Below are 12,413 nucleotides of genomic sequence, written 5' to 3' on the forward strand. Positions count from 1 at the left end.
TTAAACCACAGGACTAAACGAAGTTTAAAGAAACAGAAACTCAGTGTGATTTTCACTTCACCCTATATCTATTTAGGTTTTGTGAGGTTCAAGCAGGTGATCAAGAAGTGTTTCACCAAGAGGTAGCGCAGCCCTGGAACAGGTGACCCAGCAAAGTGATTGAAAGTCCAGCCTTGGAGATTTTCAAGACTTGGTTGGACACAGCTGCAGTTGATCTAATCCAGCATTGACACGAGTCCTGCTATGAAGCTGACCTTTCCAATCATCCAGTCTGTGATTTTCTGATACTTACACATACGCTTAATAAGAACTGTTTTATACTTTTGGTATCAATACACAAAAAGGTAAAGCTAATTAAGCAGTCTGCTTGCTGACTTTCAAGGCACTCACACGCCCACTCTATTTTTGTGTTAACAGGCTGAGAAAAGAGGTCTCACTGGCCTGTTCACTTCATCTGTGAACTGCAGTATAAAAAATTATTTACCTATTTTTAAAATTCACAGATTGAATACCTGACTACTCTATATGCACTGAAGTTCAGTGCTTCAATTACTTTTTTTTTTTTAAAGGTATTCCCTATCACTTTCATCCCCACTGTACAACCTTCTATAAACCCTCTTTCTCCATGCCTTTCATACCTTCCTTATAAGGCTGTGAGAAGCCTCTGGAGCATCCCATCCCTTTAGGAATTTGCTACATTTATTTGCTAAAGATGGATTGTGCTATCGTTGGTGTTCACTTCTACACAGAAAAGGTGAAGTGTCACATCACCTGAGAATAGCTTCAATTTAATCAAAGCACCTTCTTCAGAACAGACCTGCCAGGTCTCTGTGTCCAAGTAGACAACAAGAGAATATTCTTATTTCATTATCACCTGATGCATCTGCTTATCATATACCCAAATTTCTTGGCCTTCAGTCTTGGCAAAATAATCACAGAATCACAAAATCACAGAATGTCAGGGATTGGAAGGGATCTCAAAAGATCATCTAGTCCAATCCCTCTGCTGGAGCAGGAACACATAGATTAGGTTACGCAGGAAGGCATCCAGATGTGTTTTGAATGTCTCCAGAGAAGGAGACTCCACAATCTCCCTGGGAAGCCCGTTTCAGTGCTCCATCACCTCACCATGAAGAAGTTTCTTCTCAACTTTAAATGGAACCTCCTGTGTTCCAGTTTATACCCATTGCCCCTTGTCTTACTATTGGATGTCACCAAGAAGAGCCTGGCTCCATCCTTGTGACACTCACCCTTTACATATTTATAAACATTAATGTGGTCACCCCTCAGTCTCCTCTTCTCCAAGCTAAAGAGACCTCGCTCCCTCAGCCTTTCCTCATAAGGGGAGATGCTCCACTCTCTTAATCATCTTTGTGGCTCTGTACTGTACTCTCTCAAGCAGTTTCCTGTCCTTTTTGAACTGCGGGTCCCAGAACTGGACACAATATTCCAGATGTGGTCTCACCAGGGCAGAGTAGAGGGGAAGGAGAACCTCCCTTGACCTACTAACCACCCTTCTTCTAAAACACCCCAGGATGCCATTGGCCTTCTTGGCCACAAGGGCACAGTGCTGGCTCATGGTCATCCTGCTGTCCACCAGGACCCCCAGGTCCCTTTTCCCTACACTGCTCTCTAACAGGTCATTCCCCAACTTATACTGGAACCTGGGGTTGTTCCTACCCAGATGCAAGACTCTACACTTTCCCTTGTTATATTTCATTAAATTTTTCCCTGCCCAACTCTCCAGCCTGTCCACGTCTCACTGGATGGCAGCACAGCCTTCTGGAGTGTCAGCCACTCCTCCCAGTTTGGTGTCATCAGCAAAAGTGCTGATAGAACACTCTATTCCCTCATCCAAGTTGTTGATTAATATATTGAATAATATTGGTCCCAGTACAGACCCATGAGGCACTCCACTAGATACAGGCCTCCAACTAGATTCTGTCCCATTAACCACAACTCCCTGGCTTCTTTCCTTCAGCAAGTTCACAGTCCACCTCACTACTCAATCATAATCTTATTACCCCGTATTCCATCCATACTCTTTCATGTGTTTCTGATTTTACTTAGACTATAGCTCTTAAGAGGATGAATTTTGAAATATTTTCTCTTGTGCTTACTCTGGACACCATGAGAACCACAATAAAAATTATAAATTCCTAAACTAGACAACCACAAGATTCTTTTATGACTGAGCTTCATGCATTGGAGAATGGATCAGAAGATAATTAGCTAGATTTTATTCTTGGAACCTCCTTATATCATGAATAAAGCTGTGAGGAGGAATTTCTATTCTTTTTTGCGCCACCCTGGAGTTCTTTGGGACATACACCACTATAATAGGGTAAGTGTTCATCTCAGTGGAAGACAAGATATTTTGTTTTACTAGCAATTTATACAGACAGAGTCAAGGAAGTCAGATTTTTAGCTGTCACATTTACTTAGCCACATTAACCCGGATTGCTAGTTTTAAAAACTAGCATTAACTGTTGCCTTTCTATTTCCCATCAGATCTTGTTCATATTCCACACAAAAAACCTGTTAGATGATCACTTAGTGATAAAAACTGTCTCTACATATGTGTCACTAACTGCATCCTTGTGTCTTAAAGTGCTTTAAACAGATATTTTATAAAAAAAAAAAAAAAAAAAAAAAAAAGCCATTAGAGTTTTCTCTTCCAGGATGCCAAACCTTGTCTAACAAAAGCCCAGTGAATAAAATTTTGGTCAGCCATGAACTGTCAGCATTATTATCTCTATAGTTATTCACATTTTGAAGGTATTCATTGCAGGCTTTATTTGTGGAGATTTCCAAAGTAGGCTGACCTGGGAGTGCCAGTTTGGCAAAGCAGGCTGGAAAAAGCTAAGGAGAAAAATATGTCCCTCAGCATTTAAAGATCTTTATTATTTCTTCTATGTGTGTGTAACAAACGCATGCTGGGAACAGACTGGCTTTTTGTCACACTGATGAAAAATGAAGGACATAGACATATCAAGCAAAGCCAAAACAACCCAGAAGCTCCCCTGGGTGAGGTGCTGAGTCTGAGAAATCTCCACCTGCACAGCCAGGCAGTGCCTGTGGGGCCCAGGTATGCACAACGTAGGATGGAGAATGGCATTGTGAGGGCTCTGATGGGGGAGTTTTGCTCTCTAGCATAGATTGAGAAATCTATGCATCAGGCATCACTGAACAAAGACAATCTTTCTGTAAGCACATAGGAAAGGACTTGCTCTTACATGCTATTTGACTTTCAGCCTGACCTGTAAAGGCAAAACGAGAGAAAGAATTGAAATAAACTCATGGGATATTGGAGTAACAAATTGTGTGAGAATTCTCCACTGACAGATGGGATTTTTTTTCCCCGCAGTCTTATTTGTGACTCTCTGATGAGCTGTTTATACGGATAGCTCAGCCCCAAACTCTTGCAGATGATTGTAAAGCTTGAGGGAGCTTCTGTTTGTAACCCCATAGCCATGATATGCCCCTGCCTATCTCAGTCACGTGGATCTTTTTCTGTTACTCATATTTGGGCAACTTCTGAAACATAAAAGTTCTTTCAAAATGACTACAATAATCCTCCTACTGAACAGTTACCTGACAATCCATGTTAATAAGTCATTATAACCTCTAGCTCTACAAAAAGCTGAATCACAGAAATATGTGAAGAAAAACAGGTTTCTAAGTACTTTGGTGAGTTCACTTGAAAGTGAATAGCAGATACCTGGCAATTTGGTCAGCTTTGCATCCTTTTTACACTTCAGGAGAATGCTCTTCTCAAAATGGCATTTTGCATTTCTTCTTTCAGTTGTTTAAATTAATCCAAATTACTGGTAATCCTTCAAGAGGTCTGTAACCCCTATGCAGCTGAAGACTGATAGCTGTGATCCATTTGTAAGATAGTTCTTTGCTACATATAAATAGTACCGAAGCTGCTGCAACCCCTTTAGTTCCCAAAGGCTGCTTAGCTTATTCCTCACTCCTTGACACTTCTCTAGCAGCCTTACTGGAGCTTCAGAGTCACTGTTAGATTGAAGAGTTGCCTGTGGCACAAAAGCAAGTGCTCTCCCGTGCTTCCTAAGCAAGAAGGGAAGCAGCCACTCACACTTCATTAACTAGTGGAGTACGCATCTGTTTCTAATTTCCGCACTAGCATGCATTTCACTGATGAGTGGGAATAGGGCAGACCCCAGGATTACCAGAGGAAAAATAATTCCTGCTTTCTGACCTCTTTTCTCCCCAAGCTACTTTAAGTTTTATTCACTATGGATAGAAACTAAAGGGCCTTAACTCTGCCAGGACTCAGCATGGCCCAATAAAATACTTAACTTAGTCTCTCCTTCCCCCGGTTGATAGAAAGGGGAATAAGGGGTCTTTCTCACTAGAAGACCCCTCTGCCACAGCACTGATTCTTCCACTGCCAAAGTAGACCAAATTTTGCTAGTCACATGCAAAAAAGCTCCCACATGGCCATAATTCTCACAGTCCATTAACTTAGCTTGACTCAAAACACCAGGTTCAACTCTAGTCTGAAAGGCATTTTTGAACCCAGAAGCTTGTGAGCACAGAGCTCCTCTGCTTTGACTTTATGGCTGAGACAGGTTCAGGATCTGGGCAAAAGACTTCAACCTGCAAATGAAGTAGGATACTCACTGCAGAACAGGACCTGTCAGTTTCTGCAGCTAGGAAGATCGCCCTGACCCCATCCAGCACCAAATACAAGTTTTCCTCCTTTGCCTTCTGCAAATCACACAAGTGGGGCGCCCCTCTGGAGCCAACAAAGAGAGCTGCTGTGGCTGCAGCTGCTGCTGCTACTACTGCTATCTATGAGGGAGGAAGGGAGAGGGAGCAGTGAGTGGAAAGAGACTGGCACAAGCAGAGTAGCTTTTTCTGCAAGCAAAAGCTCTCCAGCTGGGGCTGCGTGGGAGGGAGCAGAGATTCTGCCAGCAAGCAGAAAGGTGGAGGGCTCGTCGTGATGTGGTTTTGTTTTTTTTAAACACAAGTTAATTTTATTCTCCTATAGTCCCTTCCTCACGTAGAGCTCTTGAAGATAAGAGTCCACAGCACTTCAAACCATGTTAAGGAGAGGTTACCCAACTGGGCAGACAGGGACTTTATCAACAACCTCAAGCATTTTAAATCCACAAGGAACAGCCCACCCAATAGCATCCCCTCCTTATCATCAACAAAATATATTTGGTCATTATCAGATTTCTCATTCTAAGGCAATTCCTAGTGTCCTATATTTGTGTCCTACAGAACTAGAAAGTATATGGGGCTAGATGCATAAGAGACAGAAAAATGACAGCTGAGATCCTTTCAAAGTTGTGGATATCTAACATGATTTCAAGGGGGGTGGGATATGAAGAAAGAATCATAAAAATACTCCAAATAAATAAAACTCCTTATGCTTCATTCCCACCTTCAGTTTGTCTACACTCAATGAGCAGAGATGACAGCAGCTTCAACTCAAGGGCACTGCATTAGTATTTTCTGCCCACATCTGCTGTACCCAGGCTAAAATGCCTCAAGGCTTGCCCCAGCTGTATGTCCCTCACAGTGCAGTTAATATGCTGAAAGGCACTGTGTTGGCCTAATACTCTTGTTTACACATGTTTCTGCTGTATTCTATTTTCTGCATGCCTTTGCTGTAACCTTATTTACCAGCCTTTCGGCCCCAAAGGTAAAAAACCAAAATGAGATACCAAGAACAAAAAAAGAAAAGGTGGGAGACTCACAGGAATGCCCTTGCTCATCTCACGTAGGCAGTAATACAGTCTTTCACCACTGCCCTTGCTGCCACGTGACAAATTGCGCCTCTGTAGCAAGTATTTCCTGAGTTCTGCCTGTTTTTCCAACTGGGCAGCACAAAGTAGAGGGATTTGTGGAGTGACAGTTAATTCAGATAATTGTATTTTCCTGCTGCCTGTGTAACGGAAATGCCAGAGCTCCGGGGGCAGAGGATTCCACGTGCGCTTGCATGCCTTATGTAGTGCACCGTATGCCCGCAGCTGCCCTTCTCTAGTCCCATCTGTTGGAAATTGATGTTGATTTTGCTCATCTTGCCTCCTAAAAAACCCAGCAATAATAATGAATGAACTTAGTGTTCAGTAAAGTGTTGGCAGCTGATTCAGCCGGGCATATTGCAGGCATGCGCTCTGCAAGGTTTCTTTGCTGCAAACACAATCATAAGTCTGTGGATGTGAATGCTATGATCAAACACCCTGTCATAGCCAGGCCTTTGCACCACACTGGCCCCTTTGGATTTCAGTTTATCACCTTATGTATTATTAGGAGACTTTTCTGTTGTGTTTCCTGCCTACCTTGGACTTTTTCCTGTGATTATAGGCACAAAGCCCAAGCAAAGGGCTAGGAGCTGGTTAGGGTCAGTCAGCTTCTAAACAAACCCCCTTTTTCAGGTTGCAGGTGTTTTCATCTAAACTGAATTTTTGTTGTAAATTAAGAGCTGATAAATAGAATCAAAGTGATTTGATTAAACTAGTCTGAAATATAAGTTTTTTAAACCATTAATATATTTGCTGTTTTAGCTTTTCATCCCAGCCCAAAGTGGAAAGCATTCTCAGGATCTCCTAATACTCAAAGAATGAGTAAGCCCAGTTCAGCTACCTATGTGCTTAGATCCTGGCATGCAACATCACAGGCTTTCAAGTTTATTATGGAAATATTGATCCATGTAGATGTACAGGTCCTACTAGAGCAGCCCACATAGGTAAGATCATAGTTTTTACATTATTATTTGTTGTTATCCTTTGCCTGAAGGTTTTTTTCCTTGATCAAGATATTCTTTACTAGAGAAAAACAAAATCTACTTCATCCTATGGCAGACATTTAAGGAGGAATGTCAGAATCAGAACACATATCCTCCTGTCTCCAGTCAATCAGTTTTAGGGGACTTCCTGAAATAGGGGCTGCACCCTATGATAACTGTTTCTTTTTCAAGATTTTTATTCAGGCTGTGCTTTGCTGGTTTTACTACACCAGAAAGTAAACACAAAGTCCTGGCTGGGTTTTTTACCAGAAGAACAGTGCAAGAAAGGTAGGAAAAGAAAGGCCATTTGCCATACTTAATAAAGCAATTTGTGAAAGCAAACAAGTTACTCCAGGAGGTTGAAACTTGTTTTGTGTCCTCTAATAATGGCAAGAAAAAGTTAGAAAGAAATTAATGAACACGGTTTTCACAGAACAGCAGTAATACTTGGCCTAAATGAATTATGTCCTGTAACTATTAACCCTAATTACAAGTGAGCCCCAGCTGTTTGTTTACATAAATATATCTTGTTACTGATTGGAGATGTCTAGATGTGTATACTATATCTCCAAGATGTAACAGCTGTCAGAAGCTGTCATTTGTATGTACAGGAGAAAATATGACCACAGTCAACAGTGCAGTGAGGAAGATATCTCTTGGTGTAGGTAAGTCTATAGAGTCAGATTAGTCACCTACCATCATGACCACTGTCATCTCTCATAGTCCTCAGACATCTCATTGGAGGTCCTGTTGCCCTTTCCTTGTGGCAAGTATCCTACAGAGTAAAAGACTGAATTGGTTCAGACTTCATTCCATTTAAATGAGGCACTTTTCAATTTATATGATTTAAAATCCTGAACACAGGCTTGGCATGCAGCATTAAATGGACAAAGATGGGAAATGCCTTTCCTCCTTGAATATTTTGTAAATAACTGTATTTGATGGAGTTTTACCTGCAGCAAGGACATGTTCCCAACATATTGAAACTCATAGAAAATTTCCTGTTGACTTCACTAAACTTTGGAGACCCAAAGGAATATTAGAGCAGCAAAGAGCTACTGTTGTAAAATGGCCTCAAGTTTCTCCTGGCAGTTAACATCTTATAACAAATATGCCAAGAAAAACTGAATTTCCACAAAGCAGAAGAGACATTGGATGGTTTCATGTCCTTGCTCTGAGGGATTTTAATGTCTATGAATGCTCATAGCCCACAGAAGTTTGATAAGTTCACTCTAAGATCAAAGCCTATTTCCAGACTCTCAAAAATCTATTCATTAAAGCCTCAGTCCTGCATCTATTTATGCATGTGTGCAGTCTGTTTATGTCATCTAGGGCTACACTTAAGCACAAAATTGAGCATCTTGCTAGATCTACCCACTACAAAAGAAAAGCAGAGAAAATCATGGGAGATGTAAGGAACCTGAATATCTACATGGCAAGGATGAAGGTCAACCAGTTAAAAGCCTCAGGCTCGCATCAGCTCATAGATTCCCCAGGTCAAGTTACTCTTTTCTTTTCCGTACTAGTGAAAAATACAAATTCATTTAAGAAGGATGTGCTTCATATAAACAAGGTTTTTAAATGCAGCTGAGCTCTCAGGTTTTCAGAACGCATACATCAGAAGAGCTCCACTAATGTCAAAGAACCTAGGCTAGTTCATGCCAGCTGAGAATCTGCCTTAAGGTCCTACACCATTCAGTTCATAAAGAGCATAGGAAAGTAGTGTCCTCACACAAATTTCTCAGAGCCTTCTCTTTTGTGTTAACTTCAAATGACGGAGCAAAACAGCTGCCATCCCTTGGATCCGCTGCTGTGGTGCTCATTAGGTTCATACACTGAACTGCCATTCATCAAAAGACATTGTTTTTGTCTGTGCTCAGTCTCAAATGTAGGGTCCATGAACAAGTCAGTAGAATGTGGATTCTCACAGAAGTTTTAGGTACTGTACTCAAATTAGTATTTCTTAGCTTCCAATGAGAGCCAGATCCTTGTAACTCATCTAATATATCTGCTCTCACAAAGAAAATGCATGTTAGTCCATTCAATGTAACCCAAGCCTTTGCTGTTCCAGGTCAGTGGCAGGTCTCCTGGTCTTCCTTAATCATACAGTGACTGGCAGCTCGGAAAGGTTAAGCTAGCACTCCTTAGAAACTTGCATATTTTGTGACAGAGGACATATTGCAGTCATTTATTTATCCCTGAGGTGCAGTGTCATAAATTCAAGTGCAGCCTGATGATATGGGTAACACTTCATTGGCTCACATGGCTAATATCTGTTCTAAACTTAGGCATGGTGAAAACTGAAATAAAGAACATACTTCTTTATGGAACAGAAAAACTTTTCAAGTCCAAATAGCCTTATGAAGAATTGTTTCTGGGCTGAGCTTACTGCTCATTGGTAATTTTTTCACCATCTCAGATCCTACATCAAAAAAATTTCAGGCTGTGACAGATGTAGATTAAATAAAAACACAGATTAACCCATTTATAATTATCAGTCATTATTATTCAAAAACTGTTATAATTGTTACACACATCTGATATGGTTCTGCAGAATGGGGGCAGAATTTTATTGAGTTATAGATGGGAAAAAGGCATAGAAAATACAGGTAATGCACATTTTTGAAAGAGCAATATAAACATAAACATAAAAATGTTCAAGTCAAAGTCACATGAAAAAACAGACTAAACTTCAGATGCATTCTAGACTTGTATGTACAGCTTTTTTATGCTAAAAGTAGAAATACGAACTCCAGAGATGCAACACATCTCAAGAATACAAAATAAATAAACAAAGATGAATGCCAATAATAGAAAAAGAACAAACACTTGAATCTTCTTCCAGAATGATGACAAATTTTGGTAAGTAAGAACAATAGCAGAAGATACCCAATATATGACAAGAACTCATTTATTTCCAAACAAAATCTCAAGTAGTAAAGTCTTCTTGTGCCTGGGAGTAAGTTCAAAGCATTTAAACTTTTATAGAACCCCTGCACACTCCTTATGTGGTGCTAAACAATTACTCTATGAGAGAAATCTCCAAGCAGAACAGATTTTCAACAATTTGAATGAAGACATCCAATTCACTGAGAACATATGCTTGATTGGGTCATCATAGTAATTTATCCAGGAAAAAAATTTTTGGCAACTTCTAACCCAAGGTGACTTGACAACAAGGAATGAATGGATTTGGTTTCAGTCTCTGCAGCAGTGTCTTCCTAATGGTCATTATCTGCAGGAGTCAGACTTCTGTAATGCAAAAAGCTATAGTAAGTATCAAGAGCAAATCATTAGGCTCCACACTCTGGTACAGAATTATGGCTTAGAACCAAGTGAAAGATGCACCACTGTTTCACTTTCCTTTGAAGGGCAGTAATATTAATTCAGTAGACACCAAGCAGCATCAGTGCTTTTCCTGCTGGTAATGTCTTCTTCATCAATTTGTTTGCATAACCATATATCCTAGAGAAAAACAGTATTGTTTCCACTCTTACAGTTATTGTAAATTAGATTTTTATGGTAGGCTTTTCTCTCCAGAAAAAAAAATAGGTCAGTTCCCCTGCAGTAATATACACAATCCAGGACCTACGTTTCTGCTTGCAATGAATTCACTGAATGCAACAACCCCTTCAAGCTGGGTGTTTGCACATATAACTGACCATATCAACTGGTCAAATGACTGTTTGCAATGGACAGCTTTCCCCTGACTTCAGAGCTGAACCGAGGCCTAAATACTTAAGCCTTTTTCTACTTCCAATCTCCCTCTCTGGAAATATGGACCATAAATATCCTGTCCCAGGAGATTAGCCTTGGAACTTTATTGAGCTTAAAGTTACGTTCAAACAATGTCCTAATAAAAACAGTGGCTATTGAATAGTAAATAAAATGTGTTCCAAGGACATCAAATGGTGATTACAACTTCCATTTTTGTATAACCTCAAAAAAATTTTTCTTTACGTATTGGAAAATAAAAAGACTTGATACACGAGAATAATTTAAACAGATTGAAATATGAATGTAAAAACTAAAAGATTGCTTAAAAACAGTATTTTAAAAACAGAAAAGCTATTCCCAAGTAGCTTCCCAGGCAGCCTCTGTAAGACAAAATAGGAAAAAAAAAAAAAAAAAGAAAAAAAAAAAAAGAAGAAGAAATAAAGAAATAAAGAAAAAAAAAAAGATAAAATAAAATGGATTTTTTCAAAGTTGTTTCAAATTAGTGGGATCAAAGAAATTGATTTCAACAGGGTCTGAAAGGGAGCAAGGAGTTTCCAGACAAAAATTGCATACCTAAACCATACTACATTGCACACACACCTACCTTAAATCAAGTGACCTTAAATTGATCGTGATTAAACGACGTCTTTTTCCAGTGTGTGCAAATGTCTCACTTCATCAGGCAGCACTGGAAGGGCAAAGAGGAGGGAGAGCCCTACAAAGATTTGTCACTGGCATTCTGAGTGCTGTAGCACGGGAAACAAGCAGCCACCTCACTACTTGTCAGAAAATGTTGCCCTGTCATTTGTTTGTATGTTCCCCAGTTTTGGCGAAGTTCTCCACAGTACTGACAAAACCCTACAGTGATTTACATTAAAAAAAAAATAAAAATAAAAATAAGCATATTGAAACCCATTTGAAAGATTTTTAACTGAATCCATGTGAAATAAACATTTCTCCCCACTCCCAAATAACAAAGAGCCAGCTTCTATCAAAAGAGCTGTCCATATGCTAATCTGCAGTGAAGACTCAGTGCCAAAGCTGGCACCCTTTGAAGTTAGGAAAAGCTCCTGCTGTCTTTATGATGCCCAGATTCCTGAATGAATTGAAAAATAACATGGTAATAGGCTTCCTAAGCTGCAAATAGCTCTCTGAAGATCACTGACTTGCTCCAGTGATTATAGCAGATGTCAAGGTGACAGGGTTAGATGCTTTAACTGAAATACTTCAAACTAGCTGAGCTGAAAACAATAGCTCCCTAGAAGGGCTTCTGATTTTGCTGAGAGTGATCTCAGAATGAAGTTCAGCCAGGACAGAATGGCAGATTTGAGGAGAAAAATAGAGACTCACATTTCAAAATAAAATACCTGGCTTTTCTTTTGATTTTACTGATTATACTTTTTCTACTTTTTTTTTTTTTTTTCCTACTGAACCACGTTAGCTAGAATCAAGGTTGCATTCTATGTCAGTTTTTCACAGTATTTTTATACTGGGCGAAGAAAGAAAAAAGGAAGGTTGGGAAAAGAAAAAGACTTTAAAAGAGACATAATTTCAATTTTTAATAAATAAATACGTTCATTTGATGTTAAATTAACTGAACTTGATGTTTTCACATAAAATGTAAGAAATATGAATGTTTGTCAGAAGTGGCATCTTGATACTCTTTGATTATACATTTTCTAGTGCAGCAACTTCTTGATTAAGAATTTTCAGCCAACTTAAAGATACAAGTATTAGAAGTCCCTGCAATCTGGCATCCTGAGCCATAATCTTTCAGAGTAGCATAGAGAGATCTGTTTTGAGCAGTAGGGCATCCATGGTATAACATAGTAGTATATGTAATACAAGCTAGGATAACACAGGGTAAGAGATTAATAATCTGCATCATACCGTGCTCTGTTATTTTTATCCTGCTGTTTCTTTCACTCAC

The 12,413-nt window shown here is 39.6% G+C and overlaps 1 protein-coding gene across 3 annotated transcripts in view; it reads right to left on the reverse strand.

Annotated features, from left to right (window-relative positions):
- Positions 1–9,319: 9,319 nt before the first annotated feature.
- The window catches only part of LOC102097047 (potassium voltage-gated channel subfamily A member 5), a 31,477-nt gene continuing 28,383 nt past the window's right edge, over positions 9,320–12,413 (reverse strand). For all 3 annotated transcript variants that reach the window (XM_021298444.2, XM_065034346.1, XM_065034338.1), the window contains one exon: positions 9,320–10,018. The gene's annotated coding sequence lies outside the window, so the exon portion shown is untranslated. The remainder of the gene's footprint in view (positions 10,019–12,413) is intronic.

This window comes from Columba livia, chromosome 1 (assembly GCF_036013475.1).
Source record: "Columba livia isolate bColLiv1 breed racing homer chromosome 1, bColLiv1.pat.W.v2, whole genome shotgun sequence".
Classification (NCBI taxonomy): Eukaryota; Metazoa; Chordata; class Aves; order Columbiformes; family Columbidae; genus Columba; species Columba livia.